We start from the raw sequence: 11850 nt of genomic DNA on the forward strand, positions 1-11850 counted from the left end.
TGAGATCCAGGCCTTGCTAGAGAAGGTAAGAGTGTTGTTTAGGTGACAGAGGAGTTGTGTGTGGTGTGGCTCTGGTGGAACGTGCTGGAAAGCATGCTGCCAGGGAAAGCTATTTATAGAGAGGTAGGTGTCTCACAGAAGACCTTTCATTACCAAAATCATCTGAGGTGGGTGCCTGAGGAAGCTGGGTATTGCTGTCCGGATGGCATTGCAGGAGCTGGGTGCTGAAGAAACCATGCGCATTGAAGGAACTTGCGGCGCAATCACACTGAAAACGGAAAGAAAAGCTTTCCCCTCCCTCTCATCTTTCCTGAGCCCTCTGCTGACAAAGTTTAACATCACCTAACATGAAGAAAATAAAATTTAAAGGGCTTATCTCCATTTTCACAGGGCAGGTAATCCCATTCCCATTTTCACAAGGGAGGAGCGATAAACTTAATACTATATCTATGTCCAAAAATTATTATAATAAATTCTGTACTATATTATATAACCTTGAATATTTGGAAAAAATGTTTATTTCCTACTCTAAACCTGTATTCTTAGAGAACTACGTGGCATGAAGGTCTATACTTTCTTCCACACAAGTACTGTCTGAAATATGTAGGCATTCAGAGTAGTTGGACTTCTATACTGAAAATGCCATCTGTGCTTAGTGTTCTGGACAAATTCATTCAAGTTTCACAAGTCGTAGGTATGTTGATGAATTAATGAGCTGTTTAGGAATGGTAAATTCAAGGGTAAAAATATAGAAGGACAAAAAGAAGACTTTAGAACTGGAAACATTTACTGTTAACTGCAGCAATTATGTAATGTCTTTTATGTTGTCATGTTTGGTATGTTCCTATTTTAATTACAGTGATGTAGATTTGCCCAAAATATTGTGGTGCACTTTGAACAGCAGTCCAGGAGATGGCAACTCTTAAGAAAACTCGGGTCTATTATCATAACAACATGCATGAAAATTGCCTCTTTTCTACTCACTTACATTTTTAGTTGTTATGTTTCTTTTTAATCCAAAGTGACCAGAATGTTCTTGGACAAGGCTGCTAAACATTCTGTCTCAAGGGCTTTCGGTCACAGTTACCCTCAAAACATTTTCCAGTAAAATCCCACAGTTTCTTCTTTGTATAGCTTACTCAGGATATATTAAGCGTAGCTACTGCCCTAACCTCAATCTGAAAATATAAGATAACATAGGGCTTTTCAATGTCACACAAAGTCAGATATTGGAAGAATGCATGCTGAGGAGTCATTGACAAGACCCAGGAGGCTGAGTCTGGAAGGTTTGTTGCATTTGAAATCAACTTTTCCCACATTTCTGATACATTTATGTATCAGGTAAGTATGCCTTATCAATGGTTTAGTCACACATTTTAGGCAGAAATAGAAAAAACTGCTCCCGTGTGTGAGCTATTTCTTACAAAACTGGAACAGCACACTTAGAAGGTAAAAATGATTCTAGAGTTGCAATGCATTTTTTCTTTTAAAACAACCTTTAAATTGCAGTTTACATTCAATAATTGTATTAGTTTCAGGGGTACAGCATGGTGGTTAGACAATCATATACTTTACAAAGTGTCCCCCCTGATATTTTCAGTACCCAACTGGCATCATACATAGTTATTAAAATATTATTAACTATATTCCCTATGCTGTATTTTACATCCCTGACTATTTCATAATTACTAATTTATACTTCTCAATCCCTTCACCTGTTTGACAAGTCTCCCAATTCCCTAGTGTTCTTTTTTTTCCATGCAAAAGTTATACGTGGTCAAGTTTAAAAGTGCTGTCGAAAATGATGCAGTGTTAGACAAATCATTAGTCCTGTCCAAAGGTGAATGCCTTGGAGGAAAAGCAATGTGTGCTCTCTGCTTCAATATCACAATCTTCATCACACTTTTATACTTATGTATCTAGTCAACCAAGATTTCTTTCTTCCAATTTAATTTAATTTTGGGGTGGTTCATCTGATTATATTTACAGAACTTAGAATTTACAGATGCTGTATTATGAATAGTCTTCCTTCTCTCCTGGTCTCCATCTACCCATTTCTACTGCTCAGGAGCTATTATTCCAGTGTCTTGCTATCTTTCAAAAGACAGTCTACTTAAATGTGTATATACGTGTGTGTGTGTGTGTGTGTGTGTGTGTGTGTGTGTGTGTAAAATCTTTTCTCCCTTCCCCACCCCATTTTTTGATAGCATATTACATATTTTTTAAAATTAATTTTATTGGTGTCCACCTGTTATATTATGATATATTGTACATAAAATGCAATTCTACCAAGCCTATGTGTACAAGTCAATGAGCTTTGATAAATGTATACACTCATATAACCGCCACCATAAATATTATATAGATTATTTACTGAAATTGTGATTTTCTGCCTCCGTAGTCAGTCTTTTCCTGTCATCCAGTGGAATCTGACAATAACTGAAATTTTCTTTTTTTTTTTAAATAACTGTTGTTTTGTCTTTCCTAGAATTTAATATAAATGGAATCATAGAGTATTTCTTATTTTGTGATTGGCTTCTTTCATTTAGCACAGTTCTTTTGAGATTCATATGTTGTTGCTTGTATCCTTCCTTATTATTGCTGAGTACTATTTCATTGCATACTACAATTTGTTAATATTTATTAGATGGTGCACATAGACTTTTTCCAGTTTTTAACCACTATGAATAAAGCTATTATGAACATTCTTGTACAAATTTTTGTGTTGACAGATATTTTTATTTCTCTTAGGTAAATACTTAAAACTGAAATTACAGGGTTGTATGGTGAATTTATATTTAACTTTTAAAGAATTTCCCTACTATTTCCTAAAATTCTGCCATTTTGTATTCCTGTCAACAATGAATAAAAATTCTAGCAAGTCATATCATCATCAAAACTTGGTGTGATAAAATTTTTTTAAATTTTGCCATTCGGTAGATGGAGTGGATTAAAAGTTGTGGTACATTTACACAGTGGAATACTACACAGCAGAAAAAAGAAGGAAGACTTACCTTTTGCAACAGCATGGATGGAACTGGAAGCTATTATTCTAAGTGAAGTAAGCCAGTCGGTGGAAAACAAATACCATATCACCTCACTTATAACTAGAATCTAATGAACAAAATAAACTAAGGAGAAAAACAGAACCAGAGACGTGGAAACAGGGGAGGAGGGGAGTGGTGGAAGGAAAGGGAAGGGACTAGTCAAAGAACATATACGGGTAACACATGGACATGGACAATGGAGAGGGGATTGACTGTGGGCTAGAGGGGTGGGCTGGGTGGAGGAGGGCAAAAAGGAAGAAAATTGGGACAACTCTAATAAGTAAATTTTAAAAATTGTCACTCAAGCAAATATCTGGTGGTATTAATTTACATTTCCTTAATGACTAAAGGTGTTGAGGCTCTTTTTATGTCCTTATTTGCCATTTTTATATCTTTTTTTAGTGGAGTGTCTGTTCACATCTTTGCCCATTTAAAAATTTTGCCTTTTTATTATTCAATTCTAAGAGCTCTTTGTTCTGGATACAAGGCCTTTAGTAAATACATGTCTTGCGAATATTTCTATCAGTTTGTTCTTTCGTTCTCTTGACAGTGTTTTTTGAAGAGCAAAGGTTTTAAGGTTTTAAAGTAATTTTTTATTTTTCAGTTACAGTTGATGTTCAATATTATATTAGTTTCAGGTATACAAGATAGTAATTAGACATTTATACAACTTACAAAGTGATTCCGCAGATCAATCTAGTACCCATCTGACACATACACAGTTATTGTAATATTATTGACTATATTCCCTATGCTGTGCTCTACATACTTTTGACAATTTTGTAATGACCAATTTGTACTTCTTAATTCTTTCATCTTTTCACTCATCCTCCCAACTCTCTTCCCAGGTGGCACCTGTCAAAATGTTCTCTATATCCAGGAGTCTTTTTCTGTTTTGCCTGTCTGTTTATTTTGATTTTTATCTTATTTAGTTAGTTAGTTTTTTAGATTCCACATATAAGTGCAATCATCTGGCATCTGTCTTTGTCTGACTTATTTTACTCAGCACAATACCATCTAAATCCATCCATATCATTGCAAATGGCAAGATTTCATTCTTTTTTTATGGTTGAGTCATATTCCATTGTATATATGTACCACTTCTTTATCCATTCATCTGTTGATGGATGCTTCGGTTGCTTCCAAATCTTGACTATTGTAAATGATGCAGCAATAAAAATATATAGATGCAGATGTCTTTTCAATTTAGTGTTTTCAGTTTCTTCAAATAAATACTCAGAAGTGGAATTGCTGGATCCTTCTTTGTCTCTTGTTATAGTTTTTGTTTTAAAGTCTATTTTGTCTGGTGTAAGTATTCCTATACCGCTCTTTTTTTTTTTTTTTACCATATCCACTTTCATAAAACATCTTTTTCCATCCCTTTATGTTCAGTCTGTGTATGTCTTTGATCTGAAGTGAGTCTCTTGTACACAGCATATATAAGGATTCTGTTTTCTTTTTCAGCAGCACTATGTCTTTTGATTGAAGCATTTAATCCTCTGCATTTAAAGTAATTTTTTTAAGAGTTCTGAATGTTGATATTACAACTTTTGTTTTTAAGAAATAAGACTGAATTACTTTTTAAGGGTTTGTTTTTATTTTTTAAGCAGGTATAATTTACACAAAATGCACAGACTTTATATGCCCCATTCAATGAGGTTTTTTTAATTTACTGATTTTAGAGAGAAGAAGGAGAAGAAGAAGAGAAGGAAAAGGAGAAGGAGAAGGAAAAGGAGAAGGAGAAGGAGAAGAAGGAGGAGAGGAGAGGAGAAGAAAGAGGAGAGGAGAGGAGAGGAGAGGAGAGGAGAGGAGAGGGAAAATATTGATTTGTTGTTCCACTTATGCATTTATTGGTTGATTCTTGCATGTGCCATGACCAGGTCTCAAGTCTGCAACCTTGGTTTATAGGGACAATGCTCTAACCAACTGAGCCAGCCCGGGCTTAAAGTGATATTCTTTTAATTTTATTTTTTAAAGATTTTATTTATTTATTTTTAGAAAGAGGGGAAGGGAGGAAGACACAGAGGGAGAGAAACATCATTGTGTGAGAAAAACATCAATCGGTTACCTCCCACATGCCCTCAACTGGGGACCTGGCCCAAAACCTAGGCATGTGCCCTCACTGGGAACAAACCAGTGACCTTTGGGTTCGCAGGCTGGTACTCAAGCCACTGAGCCACACTAGTCAGGGCTAAAGTAATTGTTGATAGATATGTATTTATTGGCATTTTATTATTCATATTTTTATCTTTTTTTCCTTCTTCTTAAAGATCCTTAACATTTCTTCCCATGCTGGTTTGGTGGTGATGAACTCCTTTAGCTTACTCTTTTCTGGGAAGCTCTTTATTTTTCCTTCAATTCTAAATGATAGTTTTGCTGGATAATCTTGGTTGTAGGTCATTGTTTTTTTTTTTTAATCATTTTGAATATTTCTTGCCAATTCCTCTGGACTGCAAAATGTCGGTTGAGAAATCAGTTGACAGTTTTATAGGTAACTAACTGCTTTTCTCTTGCTGCTTTTAAGACTCTCTCTTTGTTTTTAACCTTTTGCATTTTAACTATGATGTACCTTGGTGTGTGCCTTTTTAGGTTCATCTTCTTGGAACTCTCTGCACTATTTCTATTTCCTTTGCCAGGTTAGGTAAGTTTTATATTATTATCTTTTCAAATAGGTTCTCATTTCCTTGCTCTCTCTCTTTTCCTTCTGGAACCCCATATGATGTGAATGTTGGTATGCTTGAAGTTGTCCCAGAAACCCCTTAAACTATCCTCATATTTTTTTATTCTTTTTTCTTTTTGCTGTTCTGATTGAACATTTTCTACCACCATATATTCCAAATCTCTGATTCAGTTCTCTGTTTTGTTTAGTCTACTATTGTGTCCTTCTATTGTGTTCTTCATGTAGTTATTGTATTCTCATTTCAGACTGGTTCTTTTTTATAGTTTCTATGGCCCTTTTGTGCTCCTAAGTGTTGTTTTTATTTTCTAATCTTCACTTGAAGATATGTTTATTGATTTTAGAGAGAGAGAGAAGAATCAACCTGAAAGAAACATCAATTGGTTGCTTCCTATACATGCCTCAACCAGGGATTGAATCCAAAACCTATGCATGTGCCCTGACTAAAATTGAACCTGCAACATTTTGGCATATGGAATGACACCCCAACCAGCTGAGCCACCTGGCCAGGAATACTCAAGCATTCTTATGACCACTGTTTTGAACTCTGTATCTGGCAGTTTTCCTGCCTCCAGTTCATTTCATTCTATTTCTGGAGATTTCTCCTCTTCTTTCATTTGGGACATGTTTCCTTGTCTCTTCATATTGGTTGCCTTCCTGCATTTCTTTCTATGTATTAGGTAGAGCTGCTATATCTCCCGACCTTGGTAGAGTGGTCCTTTATAGTAGGTGTCCTATAGAGCTCAGCGGTACGCCTTAACATTGCCCCTAGCTGGGCAATCCAGATGCATCCCTCCCACTCCCTGTGTGGGCTTCATGAACCTTCCTGTCGTAGTTGACCTTTGATCACTGTTGGCACACAAATGAGAGGGACTGACCTCCAGGCCAATCATCTATGAGGACCAGCCACAACTACAGTGAAGGAGCTGCTGTGCAGGTGCCAACCCCATAGGGCAGAACTTGCTTCAGCGGCACTCTGATGTGCAACTAGTCCTATGCTTGAGTGTCACTTGTAGAGGTGTTTGGGTGGAGTTCTGGTGTGGTCCAAAGCTGTTCACTAGCTGCCTGGCTCTGGGGCCGCCTCAAGGGTGCAGACCAAGGTAAGTCTCTGCCTGTGCTCTGACTAGGGACACCTGGCATGAGTACAGAGTGATCTGTTCATGGCTGCTACTTGTTTTGGGCTTGGATGTTCCTGAGAGATGCCAAGCTGTGAAACAAGGCTGGCTACTACTAGTGCCAGGCCTGGAGTCATTTAGCAAGAGATTTGTAGTACACAAGCCAGATGCTGGTCGTTTAGGGTTTGTGAAACTTCGAGGAATTTTAGGAAAGTTTGAAACTTGAACCAAGACCGATCATTGGTATGGAAAAGCCACTAAAAGTGGCTTGGGTGGATCCATGAGTTGGGTGGGGTGGGATTTCAGGGAATCACCAGGGCAGGGCAAACAGTGGTAGCCAGGTTGATGGAGACTCAGATACGGCACCAACTTTCATCTTCATGGGTAAGTTTCAACAAAAGAATAATGGCTTCTGTCCCCTTCTGGGAGAAAGCAGCCTCTCCAGCCTTAGCCCCAAAGCCAAATAACTCAGTTTCTCTCCTCTTGTCCCTGATGCCTTTCAAACTGCTGTCTCAGGGATGGAGCTCAGAATGAGTGAGTCCATCTGTGCTTCTGACCATGCACAACCCTTTTAAGAGGAATGTCTGGGACTCGGGAAGCAGTTTGTTTCACTGAACCACAATTTCCACGGGTTTTCACAGCAAGAAGTTATGAAGATTTCTTTTCACTGGAACCCTGAGCTGAGGAGTCTGGTGAGGGGCTGGGACTCCTCACTCCTCTGGGTGGACCTCCACAGTTGAGATGTCCTTCCAGATTTTTAACTGCCACAGATGGGTGTAAGACCAGCCTGTTGGAGTCTCTGCCCCTCCTACCAGTCTCAATGTGGTTTCTTCTCCTTCTCCTTCTTTTTCTTTCTCCTCCTCCTCCTCTTTACACGGAGATATGTTTATTGATCTGAGAGAGAGAGAGAGGAAGGGGGCAGAGAGAAAAACATTGATGTGAGAGAAAAACATCAATAAGTTCCTTCTATACTGAGGATCAAACCCCAACCTAAGTACATTTCCTTAAAGGGGATCAAACCTGAAACATTTTGGTGTACTCGGTGATGCTCCAACCAATTGAGCCACCTGGCCAGTGCTCAATGTGGCTTCTTATTTATATTCTTATTTATAAGACTTATGTTCAGCTAGACTTCAGGTGGTCTCATTGATGACTGTTATATAATTTAGATGGATGTAGTAATGGGAGAATGTGAGTATTGCATTTACCTACTCTGCCATCTTTACTGGAAGTTTATATATAAAGGTTTTAAGTTTATGCCTACTTAGAAATATTTGCCTACTACAAAGTTGCTAAGATTTTCTTTTATGTTTTCCTCCAAAAATTTTATAGGTTTTATTTTGACATCTAAGCCCATTAATAGGATTTAGTTTTCTATATGTTATAAGGTAACTCTCAAGTTTCTTTTTTCTCTTTCTTTCTTTCCTTTTTTTTTATACAGATATCCAATTGTTCTAGCATCCTTTTCTTTAAAAATTATCCCTTTTTCCACTGAATTGCATAGGCATCTTTGAGGAAGTTCAACTGACCATACATGTGTGGGTCTATTTCTGTACACTGTTCTGTACCATTGACCTATAGGTCCAGCTGTATACCAATACCACATTTTCTTGATTACTGTAGCTTTACAACAACTTTTGAAATTAGAAAGTTTTGCAAATTTCTGCTTATTTTTCAAAATTGTTTTAGCTATTCTCTTGTTTTTATTGTTATTGTTGTACCTGTGATTTGGCCATGTTTTCCTGTTTCTTCGTATGCATTTATTGAGATTCAGATATTTGAAAAACCAGTCAGTTTGTCTACAGATTCTGGGGACTACTTGAATGTTTCCTGGCGATTTGTGTTCTCAGGGTTTGTGGATCTAATTTCACAGATAAAGAGGTTTGCTCCAGCTTCATCTCAGGAAATCATAATTTCCTTTTCCCCCTAGTGTCTCTCTGCAGTACTGCGGTCTCTCTCATCCTGTGACAAGCTGTGGCACTGGCCATTGTTCTCAGCTACCTCCAGCCTAGCATCCAAAGTACACTTCCCTTCCCATAAGCACTCTGAGTCAGGTAAGACAGACAACAACCTTTTGAGCAGCTCACTGAAAAGCCAGAACATTAAGTGCACATTCCACCTTCTCTTTCCCTCCCCAGGGAGAAGCAGGGGAGTTGGGTATTTTGTTCTGATAGCTAGCACGATGCTATGCTTGGGAGGGTAAGGACTAGGACAAACAAATGGGAAAAACTTTCCTACCTGATCACATAGACCTCTTCTTAGCTTTGCACTCTCTTGGGGTAGGGCAACCTGTTAACTGCTTTGTAGAGTTCTCACAAAGGTGATTTGTCACATACATCTTTAAGTCAGTGTCTCCATGGCAGAACAAGGGCCTGGAATGTCCTATTTTGTTACCTTGCCTATGTCATCATTCTCATTTATGTTTTTTAATTTTGAAAAATATTTTGAATTTACAAAAAAGTTACTATTATAATGAACTTTCACCTAGATTTGCTAACAAAATATTAATATTTTGCCATATTTGCTTTATCTCTGTCTTTCATATGAATGAACTTTTCTGAACCATCTGAAGTCGCAGATATTACATGTTTTACTTTCAATATTTCCTGTGCTTCCATCCTTTAAGAACAGGCTCATATTTCTCATATGATAATAAGGCCAACACTCAATATCTGACATAAAAGAATGTTGAACTCACTGTTTACCAGAGAAAAATATTTTTATAAGACTTTTAGGATTGGCAGATTTTCAGAGGTATACATGGATTAATGTCATCAGTAGAAGTGTGGTTAGTCAGGTGAGGCTGTTGTTGATTGTTTGGCACTCCAAGGCATGTTTACTGGAGTGAGTTCATACCTGATTGGAAGACTTTCAAAAGTGATGAGCTGATGTTCGTTAGTTGACTTTTAAAATTGTATTCACTGAGGTGAATTGTTGATCATTTGAAGAGGTTTAAGACCAGTTCTAATGGTTACCTGTTATCATGGCTTCTGAACAAGCAGTTTTTTCTTACATCTGTGGAGACTCATTCTCAGTCCTCTCTTTTGGTCCTCATTCAGCCAAAGCAGAAAACAGAGACCACAAGTCCAGATCTTCACCACTGCTTTTTTTAAAAGTGTGTTATTTATTTATTTTTAGAGAAAGGGACGGAGAGAGGGAAAGAATCATCAATGTGTAGTTGCCTCTTGAGCATACCCAACTGGGGACCTGGCCCGCAACTGAGGCATGAGCCCTGACCAGGAATCAAACCAGTGACCCTTCGGTTCACAGGCTGGCACTCAATCCACTGAGCCACATCAGCGAGGGCTGCTTTTTTTTTTTTCTTTAATGCTAGAAATTTCTTTAGTATTACTTATTAAGCACCAGCTTACTACTGCAGAAAATTTCAAATCACTCTTTGCCAACTTATTCTTCCCTTCCTCCCAAATTCTTGATAATGAACTTTTCAAGTAATAATGTTCTCTTCTCTCTTCTGTATAAAACTTTATGAAATAAAGGCAAATAACAGTGTATATCTTGCTGTTAAATGCTGCCCATGGTCGTGGAAACAGTGTCTGCCCAGACTCCTTTTACTGTCCTGGTCCTGAAAAACTCTTGTTCATGAATTGTCTCTTCACAAAGCAAGTCCACTACTTGCTGGGTTTATCATTCTGAAGGTCAAAAACTTTCTCACAAAGCCTCAGTCCAATCTCTTGCCTTAGATTCTGTAAATAGGCCCTTATCACTTTGTCTTCCAGTTTCTTTGCAGGTTTGGCATAAATTGTGTTAAGTAGAAAACCAGACTCCCCAGGAATGGGAGAATTAATGATTCCCAGTATATACAATACCTTTTTTTTCTTGCCTTGACTTTTGGAATTGCACTTTTGGAGTTTCTTGAGACACTCAGAAATTTAGAGTTATGCATATCAAGGTTCTTTGAGCTTCATTCATAATTTTATAGTTTTTGAAGAAGACATTGGCCTTGAAGTAATAGATGGCTTCATCCACAATATCTGTATGTTTTGTCTCTCTACGGGCTGGTCCTTTGACTTGACTCTCTGATTGGCAGGAGTCCCATGTTTCCATTGAGTTTGATGTTGGGGTCCCTGAGAGAAGAGTGGTAAGCAAGCATCTTCATGGCCCTCTAGTTTCACCTCAGATGAGGATGATCCATTTAGAAACTGGACCTGGGTCTGGAGGCTCAGGAGGGAGTAGGCCAAAGTAAACTGGAAGGGGAGAGGGAGGGGGGACCATGAGCTTTTGGTCTTGCTGTTCTCCACTGGCTGCTGCTTCACAACTGCTGTTGATTCTTCTTGAATATGAAGTTTCCTTTGTGGAAATAGGATTTTCAATTTGCACATTGATTATTGTGATTTTTGTCTTTTTTTTGTCTTTGAATCATCTGTTAGATCACTGTTAGCACAGAGCCTGTGTGGAAACATCTATTTTGAACAACAGACTTTAAACAACAGTGAGACAAACAGGTAAACTAGAAGTACCTGTAATTTTAAAAAGGAAAGGAAGGTACCTCACAACGTGGACCAAGATTTCACAGGTCTGGTAAATAAAAGAATGTTTATCAATTGCCTGACTCTTAAGTCAGTTTGTGTTTTCTTTTAGCATGCATATAAATTGTCTTTATCTCCCCTGACGTTAGTCCCTGTGCAAGAAGTTGTAGTAACAGCATAGACTCCTTGCTGGCTGGCCAGGAAGAAACCTTAAAGTATTCTATTCTCAGCCAGTGTGAAGGAACACATTTTTAATTAACACCTTAAGCTGTGCTTCTGGATGATGGGAAAATACCTTTGGGAAACTTTTCCCAGAAAAGAGTTTATCCTTCACACTCTTTCTTTAAGATCTGTATTTCATTGAGAGTTTTGGGAATTATACTCATGGACTGTCCTGTAGATCAATTAACCCTTGGTTCTGGGTCAGCATTGAAGAGACTGACTTCTACATAGGAGAAAAAAATCCAGGAAGTACCTAACAGAAATGATTAATTTTATTTGGGTTGTAGAAATATTGTTTCTAG

General features: G+C 37.8%; 1 pseudogene; it reads right to left on the reverse strand.

The window, feature by feature from the left end:
• Positions 1-10380: 10380 nt before the first annotated feature.
• On the reverse strand, positions 10381-10956 carry LOC129061854 (actin-related protein 2/3 complex subunit 3-like; annotated as a pseudogene).
• Between the last annotated feature and the right edge of the window lie 894 nt (positions 10957-11850).

This window comes from Pteronotus mesoamericanus, unplaced genomic scaffold (assembly GCF_021234165.1).
Source record: "Pteronotus mesoamericanus isolate MK-2021 breed Mesoamerican mustached bat unplaced genomic scaffold, CSHL_Meso_final scaffold_651, whole genome shotgun sequence".
Classification (NCBI taxonomy): Eukaryota; Metazoa; Chordata; class Mammalia; order Chiroptera; family Mormoopidae; genus Pteronotus; species Pteronotus mesoamericanus.